Raw genomic sequence first — 18637 nt, 5'->3', positions numbered from 1 at the left:
ACCTATTGTGTTCAGTGATCCTGCCACTGCATACCTGTTCTGTGAACCCGCCACTGTATACCTGTTCTGTTCAGTGAACCCACCGCATCAGTGCGCATACCTGTGCAGTTAAGTGAACCCACCTACCTATGTGAGTGCACGCAGTGTGATATACCACTCCGTGCATACCCAATATGGACAAAACAGGTAGAGGAAGAGGAAGAGGTAGTGGCAGAGGCAGAGGAAGGCCACCCGGCAGGTCTGCGCGAGGTCGTGTAAATGTAATTTCGTGTGGACCTGGCCCACAGTACAGTGCTCGGAAGAAGGCACGTCCCATCACCTCCCAAGATTGTCAGGACGTGGTTGAGTATTTAGCGACACAGAACACCTCATCTTGCTCAGCCACCAGCGCTACTACTAGCACCACTTCCGCTGCATTTGACACTTCGCAAGAATTATTTAGTGTTGAAATCACTGATGCACAGCCATTGTTGTTACAGCCAGATGAATTTTCACCAGCTAATATGTCTGAGTTACGCGGCAACACTATGGATGTAACGTATCAGGAGGATGAAGGACCTACTGATGGTGCAAGTTTGGATTTGTCTGAGGCAAGCGAAGCTGGGCAGGATGACTACGATGATGACGGTAATAGGGATCCTCTGTATGTTCCCAATAGAGGAGATGAAGAGGGGGACAGTTCAGAGGGGGAGTCAGAGAGTAGTAGGAGGAGAGAAGTTGCTGAAAGAAGCTGGGGCAGCTCTTCGTCAGAAACAGCTGGTGGCAGAGTCCGGCACCATGTATCGCCACCTATGTACAGCCAGCCAACTTGCCCTTCAGCATCAGCTGCTGAGGTCCCCATAGTGCCCACATCCCAGGGTGGCTCAGCGGTGTGGAAATTTTTTAATGTGTGTGCCTCAGATCGGACCAAAGCCATCTGTTCGCTCTGCCAACAAAAATTGAGCCGTGGAAAGGCCAACACTCACGTAGGGACAAGTGCCTTACGAAGGCACCTGGAGAAAAGGCACAAACAGCAATGGGATGGCCACCTGAGCAAAAGCAGCAGCAGCACACAAAAGAAAAGTCACCCTCCTTCTCCTCTTCCTCCTTCAGGTGCATCATCTGCTTCTGCCGCTTTCTCCCTTGCACCTTCACAGGCACCCTCCTCCACTCCGCCTCTGCCCTTGAGCGGTTCCTGCTCCTCTGCCCACAGCAGCAGTCAGGTGTCCGTGAAGGAAATGTTTGAGCGGAAGAAGCCACTTTTGGCCAGTCACCCCCTTGCCCGGCGTCTGACAGCTGGCGTGGCGGAACTGTTAGCTCGCCAGCTGTTACAATACCGGCTGGTGGACTCTGAGGCCTTCCGTAAATTTGTGGCCATCGGAACACCGCAGTGGAAGATGCCAGGCCGCACTTATTTTTCGAGAAAGGCCATACCCCAACTGCACCGTGAAGTTGAGAGGCAAGTGGTGTCATCTCTTGCGAAGAGCGTTGGGTCAAGGGTACACCTGACCACGGATGGCTGGTCTGCCAAGCACGGGCAGGGCCGCTACATTACCTACACAGCCCATTGGGTGAACCTGGTGGTGAACGATGGCAAGCAGAAAGCGACGGACCAAATTGTGACACCTCCACGGCTTGCAGGCAGGCCTCCTGCCACCTCCTCTCCTCCTGCTACATGCTCTTCGCTGTCCTCCTCCTCCTCCTTGGCTGAGTGGCAGTTCTCCTCTCCAGCTACACAGCCCCAGCTCCGCAGGGCCTATGCTGCATGCCAGGTACGACGGTGTCACGCCATCTTAGACATGGCTTGTCTCAAAGCGGAGAGTCACACTGGAGCAGCTCTCCTGGCTGCTCTTAAGAAACAGGTGGATGAGTGGCTGACCCCGCACCACCTGGAGATAGGCAACGTGGTGTGCGACAACGGCAGCAATCTGCTTGCCGCTTTGCATATGGGGAAGCTGACACACATACCCTGCATGGCACATGTCATGAATCTAGTGGTTCAAAGATTTGTGGCAAAGTACCCTGGCTTAGCGGATGTCCTGAAGCAGGCCAGGAAGTTCTGTGGGCATTTGAGGCGCTCTTACACAGCCATGGCACGATTTGCAGAAATTCAGCGTAAAAACAACATGCCGGTGAGACGCCTCATTTGCGATAGCCCCACTCGCTGGAACTCGACCCTGCTCATGTTCTCCCGCCTGCTAGAACAGAAGAAAGCCGTCACCCAGTACCTCTACAACTGGAGTAGAACGAAACAGTCTGGGAAGATGGGGATGTTCTGGCCCGACAACTGGACACTGATGAAAAATGCATGCAGGCTCATGCGGCCGTTTGAGGAGGTGACCAACCTGGTGAGCCGCAGTGAGGGCACCATCAGCGACTTAATTCCCTACGCGTACTTCTTGGAGCGTGCTGTGCGTAGAGTGGCGGATGAAGCTGCGAATGAGCGTGACCAGGAACCGTTACGGCAGGAACAGGCATGGGACCAATTTTCATCAGACCCAGCTGTTTCCTCAACACCTGCGGCAGCACAGAGGGGGGAGGAGGAGGAAGAAGAGAGGTCGTGTGCAGAAGACGAGTCAGACTCAGAGGATGATGAGCAAGGTGTTTCTTTGGGGGAGGAGGAGGAGGAGGAGGAGGGGACAGCGGCAGGAGAACAACCGCAGCAGGCGTCGCAGGGGGCTTGTGCTGCTCAACCTTCCCGTGGTATTGTTCGCGGCTGGGGGGAGGAGGTTGACTTACCTGACGTCACTGAGGAAGAGCAAGAGGAGATGGAGGGTACTGGATCCGACTTTGTGCAGATGTCGTCTTTTATGCTGTCCTGCCTGTTGAGGGACCCCCGTATAAAAAACCTCAAGGGGAATGAGCTGTACTGGGTGGCCACACTACTAGACCCTCGGTACAGGCACAAAGTGGCGGACCTGTTACCAACTCACCGGAAGGTGGAAAGGATGCAGCACATGCAGAACCAGCTGTCAACTATGCTTTACAATGCCTTTAAGGGTGATGTGACAGCACAACGCCAGCAAGGTACCACTGCCACTAATCCTCCTCCCGTGTCCACGCAGTCAAAGACAGGACGCTCCAGCGATCTCATGGTGATGTCGGACATGCGGACGTTCTTTAGTCCAACGCCTCGCCGTAGCCCTTCCGGATCCACCCTCCACCAACGCCTCGACCGGCAGGTAGCCGACTACCTGGCCTTAAGTGTGGATGTAGACACTGCTGTGAACAGCGATGAGGAACCCTTGAACTACTGGGTGCGCAGGCTTGACCTGTGGCCAGAGCTGTCCCAATTTGCCATCCAACTTCTCTCCTGCCCTGCCGCAAGCGTCCTCTCAGAAAGGACCTTCAGCGCAGCTGGAGGCATTGTCACAGAGAAGAGAAGTCGCCTAAGTCACAAAAGTGTTAAGTACCTCACCTTTATCAAAATGAATGAGGCATGGATCCCGGAGGGCTGCTGCCCGCCCCAAGACTAAGTCAGTCCCCGCACACACAGCATCTCTGCCTGCACGCCGTGTGACTGGCTGCCTGGCCTGCCCCAAAAAGACTAAGTCGCTCCCAGTCCCTCCACACAGCATGTCTGCCTGCAGGCCGCTTCACTACCTTCTCCGCCACCACCAACAGGGTCCGGGACTCCAGGCGGATTGCTGAATTTTTTAGGCCGCTGCTAGCAGCGGCCGCTGTAATAATTTTTATGGTGCGTGTACATGACTGCCTAATTTTTCTGGCTGCACTGAGGGCAGCTGCAACAACAAAAGAAAAGGCATGTACATGCGCCCATTCCCCTTCGTGATCATTACCTTGCCGTGGTGAAGGGGCTTGCGTATCACAATGAAGCAATGACCGGCGCCTAGATGAGTGTCTCGGGGGGAACACAAAAGATAATAAGGTCGTTGCTTCATTGTGGTCAGACCAAATTTGATCAGCTGGACAGTCACTGTTCTGTCATTCAGCTACATCAGCCAGGCCGACCATATGGGCTGTAAAGCCACCAAAACCTGCACTCTCGCCATGGTGCGCACCAGTCCAGCACGGCCGTCACTAGTACAAACAGCTGTTTGCGGTGCGTTACACGGTGAGTTTGGTGTGTCAGTGTGAAGCAGTACCTTAATTACACTACCTGATTGATGTATACACATGCAAGATGTTTTAAAGCACTTTAGGCCTGTCATTTAGCATTCAATGTGATTTCTGCCCTTAAAACGCTGCTTTGCGTCAAATCCAGATTTTTCCCGGGGACTTTTGGCGTGTATCCCACTCCGCCATGCCCACCTCCAGGTGTTAGACCCCTTGAAACATCTTTTCCATCACTTTTGTGGCCAGCATAATTATTTTTTTTTTCAAAGTTCGCATCCCCATTGAAGTCTATTGCGGTTCGCGAACTTTAACGCGAACCGAACGTTCCGCGAAAGTTCGCGAACCCGGTTCGCGAACCTAAAATCGGAGGTTCGGCCCAACTCTACCCAATTCCAAGGTCTAATACTAAACAAAGACCATCTACCATATGTCATGCTTTTCTCCTGGGGGCTTCAAAGTGCCAGCCAATTAAAGGGGCACTATGGTGAAAAATTGTCAAATTTAAAATATGTGCAAACATAAACAAATAAGAAGTACGTTTTTTCCAGAGGAAAATGAGCCATAAATTACTTTTCTCCTATGTTGCTGTCACTTACAGAAGGTAGTAGAAATCTGACAGAAGTGACAGGTTTTGGCCTAGTCCATCTCTTCATAGGGGATTCTCAGCAAGGCTTTTATTCTTTATAAAGCTATTCCCTAAAAAGGATTTAAACAATGATGCTGGCCAGCTTCCCTGCTTGCTACACAGTTTTTTGGCAGTTGAACAGAGCAAATACCATTCACTAAGTGCTTTTGAAAATAAATCCCTGAGAATCCCCCCATGAAGAGATGGGCTAGTCCAAAACCTGTCGCTTCTGTCAGATTTCTACTACCTACTGTAAGTGACAGCAACATAGGAGACAAGTCATTTATGGTTCATTTTACTCTGGAAGAAACATACTTCTTATTTGTCTGTTTGCACATATTTTGAATTTTACAATTTTTCGCCATAGTGCCCCTTTAAGGGGTGCTCCGCAGGAAACCAAAATCATTAGGGAGCCTTGACCAAAGACTCCTTATTGTTTTATGTACTGGCTTGAGCTGGGATTGAAACCCTTGTCAAAGGGCTCAAATACCCATCAAAGGCAACAGCCTTCTGTAGTTACACTCCTGCATTACTTGCTAGACTTCCTGCTCCTAATCTTCTGTCCTCCCAACTAATGATACTTCCCATTTGAAAACAAGGCTTTTCTAAACCCTTTACCCTCTAACACTGTTGCCCTTACCTTTACCCCATTAACCTAGCCTTGAATGCCTAATTCTAACCCTAATCTCTAAATTTTACCCTTAATCCATACCTTGTAACCCTGAAGGTGCCCACACACCATATAATCTTTTATATATTTTTTTTTTTTATTACAGAATTACAATCAATGTTTTAGATTGATTATAACATTTGAAAAATATCTGACCAATGTATCACACAGCTGGGTTCAACTTTTCCCCAATTAAAAAAAAAATAGCTTGGGTCTTAAATCAAGAAACAGGCAATCTATCACACACCATTCAAATTCTAGAGAAATTGATCCGAAACATCTGTAATTCCAAATCAACTAAAAGAGGGGTATATGCTGTTTTGTTTTTTCAATTTATGCATGCAGGGGAGTCTTTGGCCTGGATTCTCCAGACAATTGGAAGCCAGTGCAGGGACCGACATTACTGATTGTTGAGCAATCTGAACTTGACTTTGCATATTTAGAAGTCTGTGAGGCCATTCAGAGGTAATTCTTTTCTACGAGTCTGAATAGAGACCATTGTCCAATTTGTGACATGAGGATATTAAGGGAATTGCAGGTTCTTTTTGTAGCCTGCTGTGCAGATACAGGAGAGAGTTCACTAGGTCATAATTATTAGAATCTGTACAATATCGCCCTTGTGCGCCAAACACAACGCAGAGACTGTCTATTATCTCAGCCCTGACACACGCTAATTTCCCCTTGCTTGACATTACACTCCCCACCTTTTCCACTCTCACTGCTCTAATTAATATGTTAATGAGGGCTACTGATTCATCCCATCCAAAGGCAGAATATGGAAGAAGTAATACGAATGGAAGAAAATCAAAGGACATTTAAGTGGGTTTAAAAAAGCAACTGTAGTGAAAAATTACATCATGAATAAAATAGCTTATTTTTAACAATATTCATGTATAGAGTATTTAGACAGTGTTTGCCCATTGAAGAATCTTTCCTCTCCCTGATTTACATTCTGGAATTTACCACTGGTGGTGACATCTTTAGTTCTGCCAGGTGATCTGTACTGAATGTTCGTTACTGAGAGTTCTATGCACAGAAGTAGATACTGCTTGCTTGGCCTTTGGAAAAAGCCATTTTTTCCCACAATGCAGTGAGGTTCACAGACAGCAAACTGTCAGGACCAAGGTCATGACATCACACTGTGGGAGGGGTTTCACCACAATATCAGCCATACAGAGCCTCCTGATGATCTATTCGAGAAAAGGTAAAGATTTCTCGTGGGAAAGGGGGTATCAGCTACTGCTTGGGATGAGGTTCAATCCTTGGTTAACATTCCTCTTTAACCTCTTGAGGACCACAGGCTTATACCCCCCTAGTGACCAGGCTATTTTTTACAATTCCGGCCAGTGAGGCCACTGCAGCTTTAACAGTTTGCTGCACGGCCATACAACTTAGCACACAAATGAATCTTGCCTCCTTTTCTTGCCACCAACAAAGCTTTCTGTTGCTGGCATCTGATTGCTTCTGCATTTTTGTGTTTTTTTTGTTGTTTTTTTATTAATTTGATTCTTATTTGTTTTTTAATAAATGTCCTTATTTTTCTTTTATTTCCCTCTGTCCCCCCTCCCTCCCCCCGAGATCCAATCAGTGATCACCTCTCATAGGCAGGAGAGGGGATCACATTGTGGGCCACTCGAGGGGACAGCTTTGTCACTTGATTGGCCATTCAGAGAGACACTCTGCGGCCGCCGATCGGCGTTAGGCTGGCCAGCAGATGACTGGGGCGGCCCGGGAGGATGGCGAGGGAGCTCAGCTCACGGCCCACAGGGGGCTGAAGGAAGCCCCAGGTAAGTAAAAATGTGTTACTATTGTTTGTCTCAGGTGCACTTTAACCACTTGCCGACCGCGCACTCATACCGCGCGTCGGCAAAGTGGCAGCTGCAGGACCAGCGACGCAGTATTGCGTCGCCAGCTGCAGGCTGATTAATCAGGAAGCAGCCGCTCGGGCGAGCGGCTGCTTCCTGTCAATTCACGGCGGGGGGCTCCGTGATAGCCTGCGGGCCGCCGATGGCGGCTCGCAGGCTAAATGTAAACACAAGCGGAAATAATCCGCTTTGTTTACATTTGTACGGCGCTGCTGCGCAGCAGCGCCGTAAGGCAGATCGGCGATCCCCGGCCAATCAGCGGCCGGGGATCGCCGCCATGTGACAGGGGACGTCCCGTCACTGGCTGCACAGGACGGATAGCGTCCTGTGCAGCCCTGATCTCCGGGGGGGGGGGGAGCAGGTAGGAGAGGGAGGGGGGAATTTCGCCGCGGAGGGGGGCTTTGAGCTGCCCCCCCCACCAGCCACATGCAGGCATGAGAGATCGGACCCCCCCAGCACATCATCCCCCTAGTGGGGAAAAAAGGGGGGTGATCTGATCTCTCTGCCTGCTACATGATCTATGCTGGGGGCTGCAGAGCCCACCCAGCACAGATCACTCAGCACAGCGCTGGTCCTTAAGGGGGGGTAAAGGGTGGGTCCTCAAGTGGTTAAATGCTATGAACAGATTGTGTAAGCCTGGCACACTCCTTCAATTTTCATTGCCCATTCACTGACCAATTTTACAACCTGCGTGTAGTATAAGAGTTTACCTACACAATCTATTCTGTTCATTGTATTCAAAAGCAGTTGAACATCATACTACATGGAGGTGGTAAAATTGGCAAATCATTGGCCAATTAACCACTTCAGCCCGCTGTGATGTTCACCTTATGCATCCAAGCAATTTTCACCACCCATTCATTCGCCAATAACTTTTCCACTTCTTATCACACTGAAATGATCTATATCTTTTTTTTTCCGCCACTAATTAGGCTTTCTTTGGAGGGTACATTTTGCTGAGAATTATTTTATTCTAAATCCATTTTAACAGGAAGATTAAGAAAGAAATGGAAAAAAAATCATTATTTCTCAGTTTTTGGCCATTATAGTTTTAAATTAATACATGCTACCGTCATTAAAAACCATATATTTTATTTGCCCATTTGTCCCGGTTATTACACCATTTAAATTATGTCCCTATCACAATTTATGGCGCCGATATTTTATTTGGAAATAAAGGTGCATTTTTTCAATTTGCGTCTATCACTATTTACAAGCTTTTAATTTAAAAAATTATATTAACATACTCTCTTGACATGCATATTTAAAAAGTTCAGACCCTTAGGTAACTATTTATGTTTTTTTTTTTATTGTAATTTTTTTTATTTTATTATTTATTAAAAATGTTATTTGGGTAATGTTTGGAGTGGGAAGTAAACAGCTAATTTTAAATGTAATATAATGTATTTATTTATTAAAAAATGTATGTGGGTGTAGGTTACTATTTGGCCACAAGATGGCCACACTCAAAAAAAGTCCTGGAAGCATACACTCTCGCTTCCAGGAACTAGAATGAGGATGGGAAACTTTTTTTTTACTCAGAAAGACTGCCGCCTCTGATAAGAGGCTGTCATTTTTTCTGCAGGGGGCTTAGATTGATGAATGGGAATTATATTAATTCATTCATTGATCGGGAGGCTAACAGCGGGCAGCAGGAGCCCGCACGGGAGCATGCGCGATCGCGTGCACTGCGCAATGGCAGCAGCACAGCCTATCTGGACGAACATAGGCTGTTAAACACTTTCAATTATGATTGGCCAATCACTGACTACCACTTCCATGTAGCATGAGGGTCAACAGATATAAAAATACTATGAGGAGAGTGTGTAGATAAACTCTCCTACTACATGGAAGTGGTGGAATTGGCCAGTGTGTACCAGGTTTGGTCTATCATGATCGGCTGATAATAGTGCTTATGTGAATTTATGAGAAGTGAAGAGGAGTAGATGAAGCATAATAGTAACAGACAGACAATATTAATTACAGAACACTTTCCCAGGCTGAAGAATGTTTATGTTGCTTTTACACTACATGTAGAGCTAATTAGTGCTAATCTGTGTGTTGTTAGACTAGCTCTCGCCTATTCATGCACAGTGACAAATGATTGTATAATTAAGCAGAATATGTCATATTATATACAAGTATGACTGGTGCAGCACACAGGGGGAGACAGATGCTCAGACTACAGTGCTAGCATGGAATGCACACTGGCTGCGATATCACACCAGGCAGATGGTGCAAATAGACTGTGGTCTGTACACACCAATCACATGCCAGAGCTTACCATTTAATGTCTCATCTACACAGTACAATTTTCCCTTGCATCGACCGGTGATCTGATAAGAAATTGCATCATGTGTAGACGTCCAAATTGTTTCAAATCAATTTTGCAATAGATTTTGCATTGATAAGTACCGAAAATCTATGGCAATCCGATTGGACCGGTTGGAAATTATCTAATAGATCCGTCTTAGATCCGATCTGATGGAAAATTGTACCGTGGTAGATGAGGCTTAATGCTGGGCATACACGGCTCGATTTTGCCGTTCGATTTCGCGCCCAATCGTTTTCCGCGCTCAATTCTGCAGGCGATTCTCTCATCTTCCGCTCATTTTTCTTATCTTTTCCCATTGTCCTCCATGCAGAATCGAGCGCACAAACGATCGGGCTGGAGATCGGACGTGTCGGAAATTAGAATCGAGCCGTGTATTCCCAGCATTATGCCTGTTACACACCATGCAATTTCCCTTCAGATAGATCGGTCGATAATTTTTGACAGATCCTTTTACTGATCGATTTTCTGATCACTTCTTTGCAAATCGATCAGAAAAACGATTGTAAATCAGATGGGACCTGTTGGAAATTATCTATTCGACCCATCTATCAGGCTTTAGACAACATTTCAGAGACATCAGATGCAATGACAATCAAGACAAGACACAGCTGACAAAAATGTTTCTTCTTTCCTTCCGTTATCATCAGTAATACAAATAAAGTTGCTCCAAAACTGTGTTGTCCAGGGGGCGTAACTACAGGGGAACAGCCCCAGCGACCTCATGGGGGAAACCCAGAGCTATAAGGGAGCTCCACCCTCTTAACTTCCCACCAATATTGGTGTCCATCCTTCAGATTAGGGGTATTTGTGGCTTTACTTGTTATGGGTGTGAAGATTATGATGGCCACGCTTGTTCTATAACCCTTGTGAGATGGACAAGGGAAAAGGTATGAACATTGAGGGCCAAAACAAAGTTTTTCTGGGGCCACCCATGGTTTGTAAGCCCCTGGTGCAGGGGCATAGCAATAGGGGTTGCAGAGGTTACGACCGCACCGGGGCCCTTGAGCCCTCCCTCAACTACAGTATCAGCTCTTTATTGGTCCTGTGCTTGTAAAAATCACTTCTATAGATGTTTTGAATGGTATTCATTATTAATACACTGTTCCCCATCCCCTTCTTACACCTCTGACACTGCAGATGTCCTTGGCAGGTTTTGGTGCGCCGTATCAATTGTTCTGTATAGAGTGCTGGGGGAAGGAGGGGGGGGCAGGAATGTAAAACTTGCACTGGAACCCAGAGCTCCTTAGCTACGCCACTGCCCTGGTGTCATCCCAGACTGGACTGTTTGCACTGCTTGTCTGCCCTCTCATTTTATGTCTTGCTATACAAAGAGCTGTCTATTGTACTATTAAAGGGTACCTGAAGTGAAATAAAATTATAAGATTGAATATATACCTCAGTAGTGGGAAGCCTCTGGGTAGTCCCGAAGCTTCCCCATCCTCCTCGCCCTTGCCATTGCAGCACTGGCCCCCTAGAGCAGAGTTCCCCAACTCTGTCCTTAAAGAGACACTGAAGAGAGAATAAATCTCGCTTCAGTGCTTATATTCAGCAGGGGCATGTGTGCCCCTGCTAAAACGCCGCTATCCCGCGGCTAAACGGGGGTTCCTTGCCTCCCAAATCCACTCCGTTCTTTGTGGGGATCTCTTCCACATTGAGGCAGGGCTAATGGCCGCAGCCCTGCCTCACACGCGTCTGTCAGCGCGTATCTCCACCTCTCCTTCGCCTCTCTCAGTCTTCGTTCGCTGAGAGGGGCGGGGGAGAGGCGGCGATGCGCCGCTGATAGACGGCGCTGAGAGGCAGGGCTGCAGCCGTTAGCCCTGCCTCAACAGCAGCAAAATCTACGACCAAGTTGGTCGTAGATTTTGCGGGGGGGGGGGAGGGGTTGGGAGTTAAGGGACCCCCGTTCAGCCGCGGGATAGCGGCGTTTTGGCAGGGGCACACATGCCCCTGCTGAATATAAGCACTGAAGCGAGATTTATTCTCGCTTCAGTGTCTCTTTAAGTCCCACCAACAGTACAAGTTTTGCAGTAGCATGCCTACTTTAAAAATGTACTTGCGCTGCCACACTAAGCTGCGCTGATTGAGCAGTGTAGCTTAGTGAATCAACCCCTACTGATTTGTCTGTGAGCCAGATGCAGCCATCAAAAGAGCCCCATCTGGCTCCGGAGCCATAGGTTCCCTACCCCTGATCTAGTGGAAGAAGCATAAGAGCCTGCAGATTGACAATTATGGATAATGTTATGTAGCAAACTACTTTAAATAACCGGGAGGACTTAATGTTGCCACCTTGTGGCCTTCCTGTGTAATAATATTAGTCTCAGCAGGGATGGGTCCTACAGCAGTACAGGAGCTGAGGCAGCAGGAAGGTGTCAGAACAGCTGTGTCTAGGTCACTCGGCAGTGACAGATGTTCTACTTAATTCACCCCCTTCACAGATATGAATGAATTGGATACCAAGATGTTTTATCTCTCTTTTTTTTTTTTTTTTTTACATTATTTGCTTGTTATGGTCTTTATGGAATATGTTATTGTACTGGATGTTTTATTTTACATTTGCCTGGAATTTGCTTCCATTTTTAGGGCTCAGCCACCTTACAAGGCAATCGATAACATGTTGGGACCACATGAACTTTCCCTGTCATGCAAAGTTGGTTGCTTGGGAACAGCAGTCAGGAATAGCAGCAATGATGCAGCTTCTCAGTGTCTGGGGACTGTCCACAATGGGAGGATTTAGAGTGACACTCAGCAAATAGAGGCTCAGCAGAATAAAGACTGTATTCATCACCGTGCCATTATCTAGCTCTTATTTCCAGGCTACCATCTTGTGGACAGGAAGTGCTTCATAAAAGGAAACAGACTCCAAGTGATCAGATTCCTAGGATACAAGCAGATCAATGCAAGGCACAGACAAGTGAAGGTAGATCTGCTTCAGACATTTGGGAGGCCTACAAATCATTCTTTCTTCAAGTGTGAATAGATGGACCCCCTGAATGTATACCGCAAATCCAGTTCCCAGATTACCCTCTTTCGGAGAGACAGTCCCTCTTTGGGAACCAAACCCCATGTGTAAATATATACCAATTTAGTGCATGTTCAGGATACAGTGGCCTCAATTCACGGAGCTTTATCAAACACTTTATCAAACGTTTGATAATTTACCTCATGGGTAAAATCTAATTTTGAATTCACTAAGGTGTTATATATTTATTGAACATTTTATCGGTAAAACATTCGATAAATATATAACACCTTAGTGAATTCAAAATTAGATTTTAGCCATGAGGTAAATTATCAAACGTTTATCAAACGTTTGATAAAGTGTTTGATAAAGCTCCGTTCTCAGCATTCAGGGATGCCTAACCACATTGACAAAGGGCCTGATGCACTAAAGTACAGTAAAGTACTTCAGTAAAGTAACGTAAAAGTAATTTTACCATTACCTGCACAGGGGGAGCACCAGCCATTAAACCATTAGCGGCACATGCATTACCGCGGTAAAGCACATGTTGCTATAGTAACACACGTTACCAGAGTAATGCATACATAATGCTCATGTTGCTAATAGTTAAGGGCCACTGCTCCCCATCCGCAGGTAATATTGCCATGCACTGCCTGGGCACAGCAACTTTACTGTACTTCAGGGCATCCGGCCCTAAATCTGTGGTGCTCGGCTAATCTGGCAATGCAACTGGACCTCGACTCCCTATGGCTAACCTGACACTAGCCTGTACATTATACTGGTCTCCAATCTAGAGCTAACTAGATATTCCACACCAGAGGGTACTGACAAGGAGCAAGTGTAATAGATAGTGGAGATACCGCCGCAGAGGCAAGCGGCATGGCGGCTAATGGCTATCTCCGCGTATCAGCCGGCGGCCTCTGCCGCGCAGTTACATGCTGCTGCTCTGCCTGGTCCTTCTATTGCACATAGATTGAGGGCTACGCGCATGCGCGCCAGGCGACAGGACCTTTATGCGAATAGAAGGGGAGTCAGCTGATCTGCCAAGTCAGCTGACTCCAACGGTACTTTGGATTGGCTGAGTGATGGGGGCGGCGCTGCGGGGCATCTCTGTATATATAGTACTAGTCTGTCAGTTGCCCCGTGTCTGCTGTTGTGAATGCTAACGTGTTAGCGCTCAGACCCTAGTCAGATCCCAAAGTGTGTTAGAACCTGCTGGAGCTGGGGATCCACACTTAGCCAGATTCTGTTGATAGCCTAAAGTACTAATTGCATTGTATTTTCTGTTATAACCTTCTGCTTCCTTTGACTATTCTCCTGCTTGTTGATTCTGTACCTCTGCCCATCTGATTCCTGTTGCCGACTCTGCCTGAACTTAACACTGAATCAGCCTTCTGTCTTTGTACTTTATCTGTCCGTACGTTGCCTACTCTGCTTGTCTAACCTTTCTGTCCTCACCAGTGGGCCTAGCCACTGGTGAGGGATCTGTAGTAGCCTTCACCTACTCCTCAGGTGAAGCTCAGTTGCAGCACTGTCTGTAACACCTGCTCCTCAGGTGTCCGCTAGCTGCGGTATAGTCTTAATCACCTGCTCCTCAGGTGATCAGCCTTTGCAGCACAGTCAGGGGTCCCTGCTCCTCAGGTGTCCACTGGCTGCAGTATAGTCTTAATCACCTGCTCCTCAGGTGATCAACCTTTGCAGCACTGTCTGTAACACCTGCTCCTCAGGTGTCCACTAGCTGCAGTATAGTCTTAATCGCCTGCTCCTCAGGTGATCATCCTTTGCAGCACAGTCAGTGGTCCCTGCTCCTCAGGTGTCCACTGGCTGCAGTATAGTCTTAATCGCCTGCTCCTCAGGTGATCATCCTTGCAGCACAGTCAGTGGCCCTTGCTCCTCAGGTGTCCACTGGCTGCAGTACAGTCTGAATCACCTGCTCCTCAGGTGAACATTGGCTGCAGTACTGTCTAAGTCACTCGCTCCTCGGCAGATCTCCTCATCCTCATTACTGTTGCACCAAACACTATCTCACATTGGTTGTCCTGTGCCTGGCTATACTAGCATTATTGGTGATTCTGCAGATCACCACATAATCAGGTATAGCATCTGTATTATTGGTGATACTGCAGATCACCAATAATCAGAAAATCTGTTTTGCTGACACCAATCGTTACAGCAAGATAATAGAATTGTCTGATGGGATCCCTTAGAGTAGCACAAACTCCTGCATGCTGAGTACACAGTGCATTCACTTGCCTGCCAGACTTCCTGGAGCTCTCCTCAGAACCGCAGACTCCGCCCACCAGCCTGGGGTTTGTCACCCAGGAAACCAGGGCAGTAAACATCACACAACTTTATCCAAATCATTCACAGGAACAAACAGTTTACAGAGCAATTAAAAAAACTGCTCCTTTCACTCACACATGGGCCTCAATTCACTAAGCAGTTTAGACTAGTCTACGGATGGTTTTTAGTCTACTGATGGTTTGGTCAGTTGCATCAAAGGGGAATTCACTATTATCAAATGTGTTAGAAACCTGTTTTTAGACCTGGCCTAAACCATTTGGTAATTAGGTCGGTAAAGCAGAGGAAATGATCAAAAGATGCAATTCACAAACAAAGTAGCTATGACTGACATCCTTCTCCTTTGATGAGCTCTCCTCTGTATACAATTAACCACTTCCCCTCCCCCGGGATGAGTAACTACGTCCCTGCAAAATGCAACAACTCTGCGCAGGGGTGTAGCTACTACGTTCCTCCCGCCGCAGGCCCCCCCCCACACACACACACACTCGCCACCCTACACTAGGTACCGCCACTCATTACCGCCGATCGTTAGTCGCTAGATCAATGAATGGGAAAACAGTTCCCATTCATTGATCTAATTCCCCGTGTGAATGACCGCACCCGTCTATTCAAACGGCTCTCCCATTCACAAATCCCAACCACCCAGTCCTTCTGTTTCCGTACCAATAGTACGGAGACTGAATACACCACTGAGGACATCTTGTTGCCAAATTGTAAAATGGCATCCCCTTTTTTTTCAGTAAATAATCCCTAGTTACCTTGTTTTTCCTATTTAAATTAACCCCTGACCTCCCACACTCCCCCATAGCTGGCAAACATTTTTTTTTAAATAAAAAAAAAATTACAAAAAAATAAAATACATAAATAGTTACCTTAGGGACTGAACTTTATTAATATGTACCTCAACAGGGCATATTACTATAACTTTATAAATTATGGGCTTGTAATCAGGGATGGACGCAAAACTGAGAAAATGCACCTTTATTTCCAAATGAAATATTTGCGCCATACATTGTATTAGGGAAAAATTGTAAACGTTGCAATAACCGGGACAAATGGGCAAATAAAATAAATAAATAAATAAATAAATAAATATGTCAGTTTTAATTCCGGTAGCATGTATTATTTTTTCAAATTTATAATGGCCTCAAACTGAGAAATAATGAATTTACATTTTTTTCTTCTTTTTCCTGAAAAATTTTTTTTAGAATAAAATAATTCTTAGCAAAAAGTACCCATGAAAAAAAGGCCTAATTGGTGGCGTGGCGAAAAAAACAAGATATAGATTGTTTCGTTATGATATGTAGTAATAAAGTTATAGGCGAATGAATGTAAGGAGCGCTGACAGGTGACAATTGCTCTGTTTTTTTAAGGGGAAAAACCCTTCCAGGTGAAGTGGTTAAACTCCTGCATAATTAATTCAAAAGGTTCCATCCTCACATCTAAAATACCTCACAGAAACTTTACCTACAGAAATCAGCTGGTCTAATCTCTGTCAGAAAAAGTGGGCGTGGTTACTCCTTGTTTGCCTTTGTGAATTGTGTAATTACTGAGTCAAGACTGAGTCAGCCACTTACATACCTGATATTTAACTTTTTTAGGCAGAGAAAGAAAAAAAGGAACACAGCATAGTTATTTGTGTGCTAGGCACTGTACATACCCATGTCTATCTCATCATGTCACATGTCACTTTGGGTATCCTTTAAAGAGAACCCGAGGTGTGTTTAAAGAATGTTATCTGCATACAGAGGCTGGATCTGCCTATACAGCCCAGCCTCTGTTGCTATCCCAAACCCCACTAAGGTCCCCCTGCACTCTGCAATCCCTCATAAATCACAGCCGTGCTGTGAGGCTGTGTTTACATCTGTAGTGTCAGTCTCAGCTGCTCCCCCGCCTCCTGCATAGCTCCAGTCCCTGCCCCCGTCCCTTCCCTCCAATCAGCAGGGAGGGAAGGGATGCAGGCGGGGACTGGAGTTCTGCAGGAGGCGGGGAGAGCAGCAGACTGACACTATAGAGATAAACACAGCCAGCTCTGACAAGCTGTTTGTCAGCAGCGTGGCTGTGATTTATGAGGGATTGCAGAGTGCAGGGGGACCTTAGGGGGGTTTGGGATAGCAACAGAGTCTGGGCTGTATAGGCAGATCCAGCCTCTGTATGCAGATAATATTCTTCAAACCCACCTCGGGTTCTCTTTAAGCTTGCAGCGGACCTGAACTCAGAGATTCCTCTCTGCTCTAAAAGATCAGCAACAGCATAATAACCTTTAAACAAGCCTAGTGAGAATGGACACCGTCCATTCTCATAGGCTACAATTGATTCCAATGGCCTCCGCTTTGTCCGACCAATACAGAGTTATCATGCAGAACCCAAAATTGCATTCCATTGTAAATGGAATAAAGTGAATGTTTCTTATTGCTTTGCATAGTTCTGTTTTCTTCCGCTAAATGAAACATTTTCAGATGAAGAGGGAATTTTTCACTTTTTGATAGTAACTTTATGTACAGTATGATCTCCATTATTTATTTTTCACCATTTACTTCACTTCTGCACCTCATTCCACTAGATTGTAAGCTGTGTGGGCTGAGCACACTGTGCATTGTTCTTAAAGTACAGCTATATATATCTGTTGTGATTTTTTTATTTCTGTTATCTGTATGAATAGCTCTGTTTTTATCACTTTGCAGAGTTCTGAGGAAGATGACACCACACACACTAATTATAGTAATAACTGGGATAAAGTGACAAGCGAAGGAACACAAACGGGGCTGGCTACATTGTGAAATGTATGGTGACGCACGTACAGTGACATTATTAAAGCTAATATTCCTGTCAGTGCCAATTATGTTTATGTATTTACAGAAGACGTGGATGTGAAGTGCTGTCTGTGCCCACCATGACAGGGGCGACAGGAGTTGCACCCACATAAGGCTTGTCCAAACATTTCTGGTAAGGAGGCAAATTTTCTGAAAACTTTAGCGTGAAAATACTTAAAGGATAGCTATCAAAGTTAGGGCTGGTGCACACCAAGAATGGTTCTGAGTGTTTTTAAAAACGCTTGCGGTTTGAAAACCGCTTAGCTAAAGTATTTCAATGGGGTGGATCACACCAGAGCGATGAGCTTTTTCCCCAAACGCAAACTTGGGTCCTGCAGCATTTTTGCTGATTTCTGAGGCGATTCAGCCTCAATATTAAGTATAGGAAAGTGGAAAATCGCTCTGAAAAGCGCTAGATCAGAGCGATTTTCCAAGTGTTTTTATTACAGATGCTGTTCAGTTACAGCTCTACTGTAACAAAATATAAAAAACACAAAACACAAAAACTCTCCAAAAATCGCTAGGCAAGTTTAGAAAATCTCCTTGCACATACCTAGAATCGCTCTGAAAAATCACTTTCAAAAAAACGCTAAGTGTTTGCGGTTCTGCTAGCGTTTTTTGGTGTGCACTGGCCCTTAGCTAAAATTCTAAATGCCACATATATTTCCAGTAATTACTAGCAAATAGTAATACAAGGGTTTTTTTTATCTTTTCATTTGCGTGAAGAAAAAAATGACAGAGAAGAGTCACTGTGGGCATTACTATAGAGTACTGTGCCCAACACATCCAGCATACAGAAACAGACCTCACTAGCAGTTAAAGTGTGAGGAAAGTGTGTTCCGTCAGAATAATATTAGGCCCGGTTAACATTAGCGTTTTTTTACGGAACCGGACATATGGATCAGGTCAGCTGGATCCGGTGAAAATGGTCCGTTTTACAGCCAGTGTGCTTTAAAACATCCGTTTTCATTGGTTCCTATATGCTTCAAAACCTTCTGTTTCCGTTACGC

At 46.1% G+C, this 18637-nt stretch overlaps 1 protein-coding gene and 1 pseudogene across 1 annotated transcript in view; one reads left to right on the top strand and one right to left on the bottom strand.

The window, feature by feature from the left end:
- Positions 1–14824, bottom strand: part of OXR1 (oxidation resistance 1) — a 546053-nt gene extending 531229 nt beyond the window's left edge. The window contains exon 1 of the mRNA XM_068237908.1: positions 14764–14824. The gene's annotated coding sequence lies outside the window, so the exon portion shown is untranslated. The remainder of the gene's footprint in view (positions 1–14763) is intronic.
- LOC137519447 (ATP-dependent RNA helicase DHX33-like) overlaps positions 1–18637 on the top strand; it is a 102306-nt pseudogene that overhangs the window by 26295 nt on the left and 57374 nt on the right.

Source organism: Hyperolius riggenbachi, chromosome 5 (genome assembly GCF_040937935.1).
Source record: "Hyperolius riggenbachi isolate aHypRig1 chromosome 5, aHypRig1.pri, whole genome shotgun sequence".
Classification (NCBI taxonomy): Eukaryota; Metazoa; Chordata; class Amphibia; order Anura; family Hyperoliidae; genus Hyperolius; species Hyperolius riggenbachi.
This window is presented reverse-complemented; position numbering and strand designations above follow the sequence as displayed.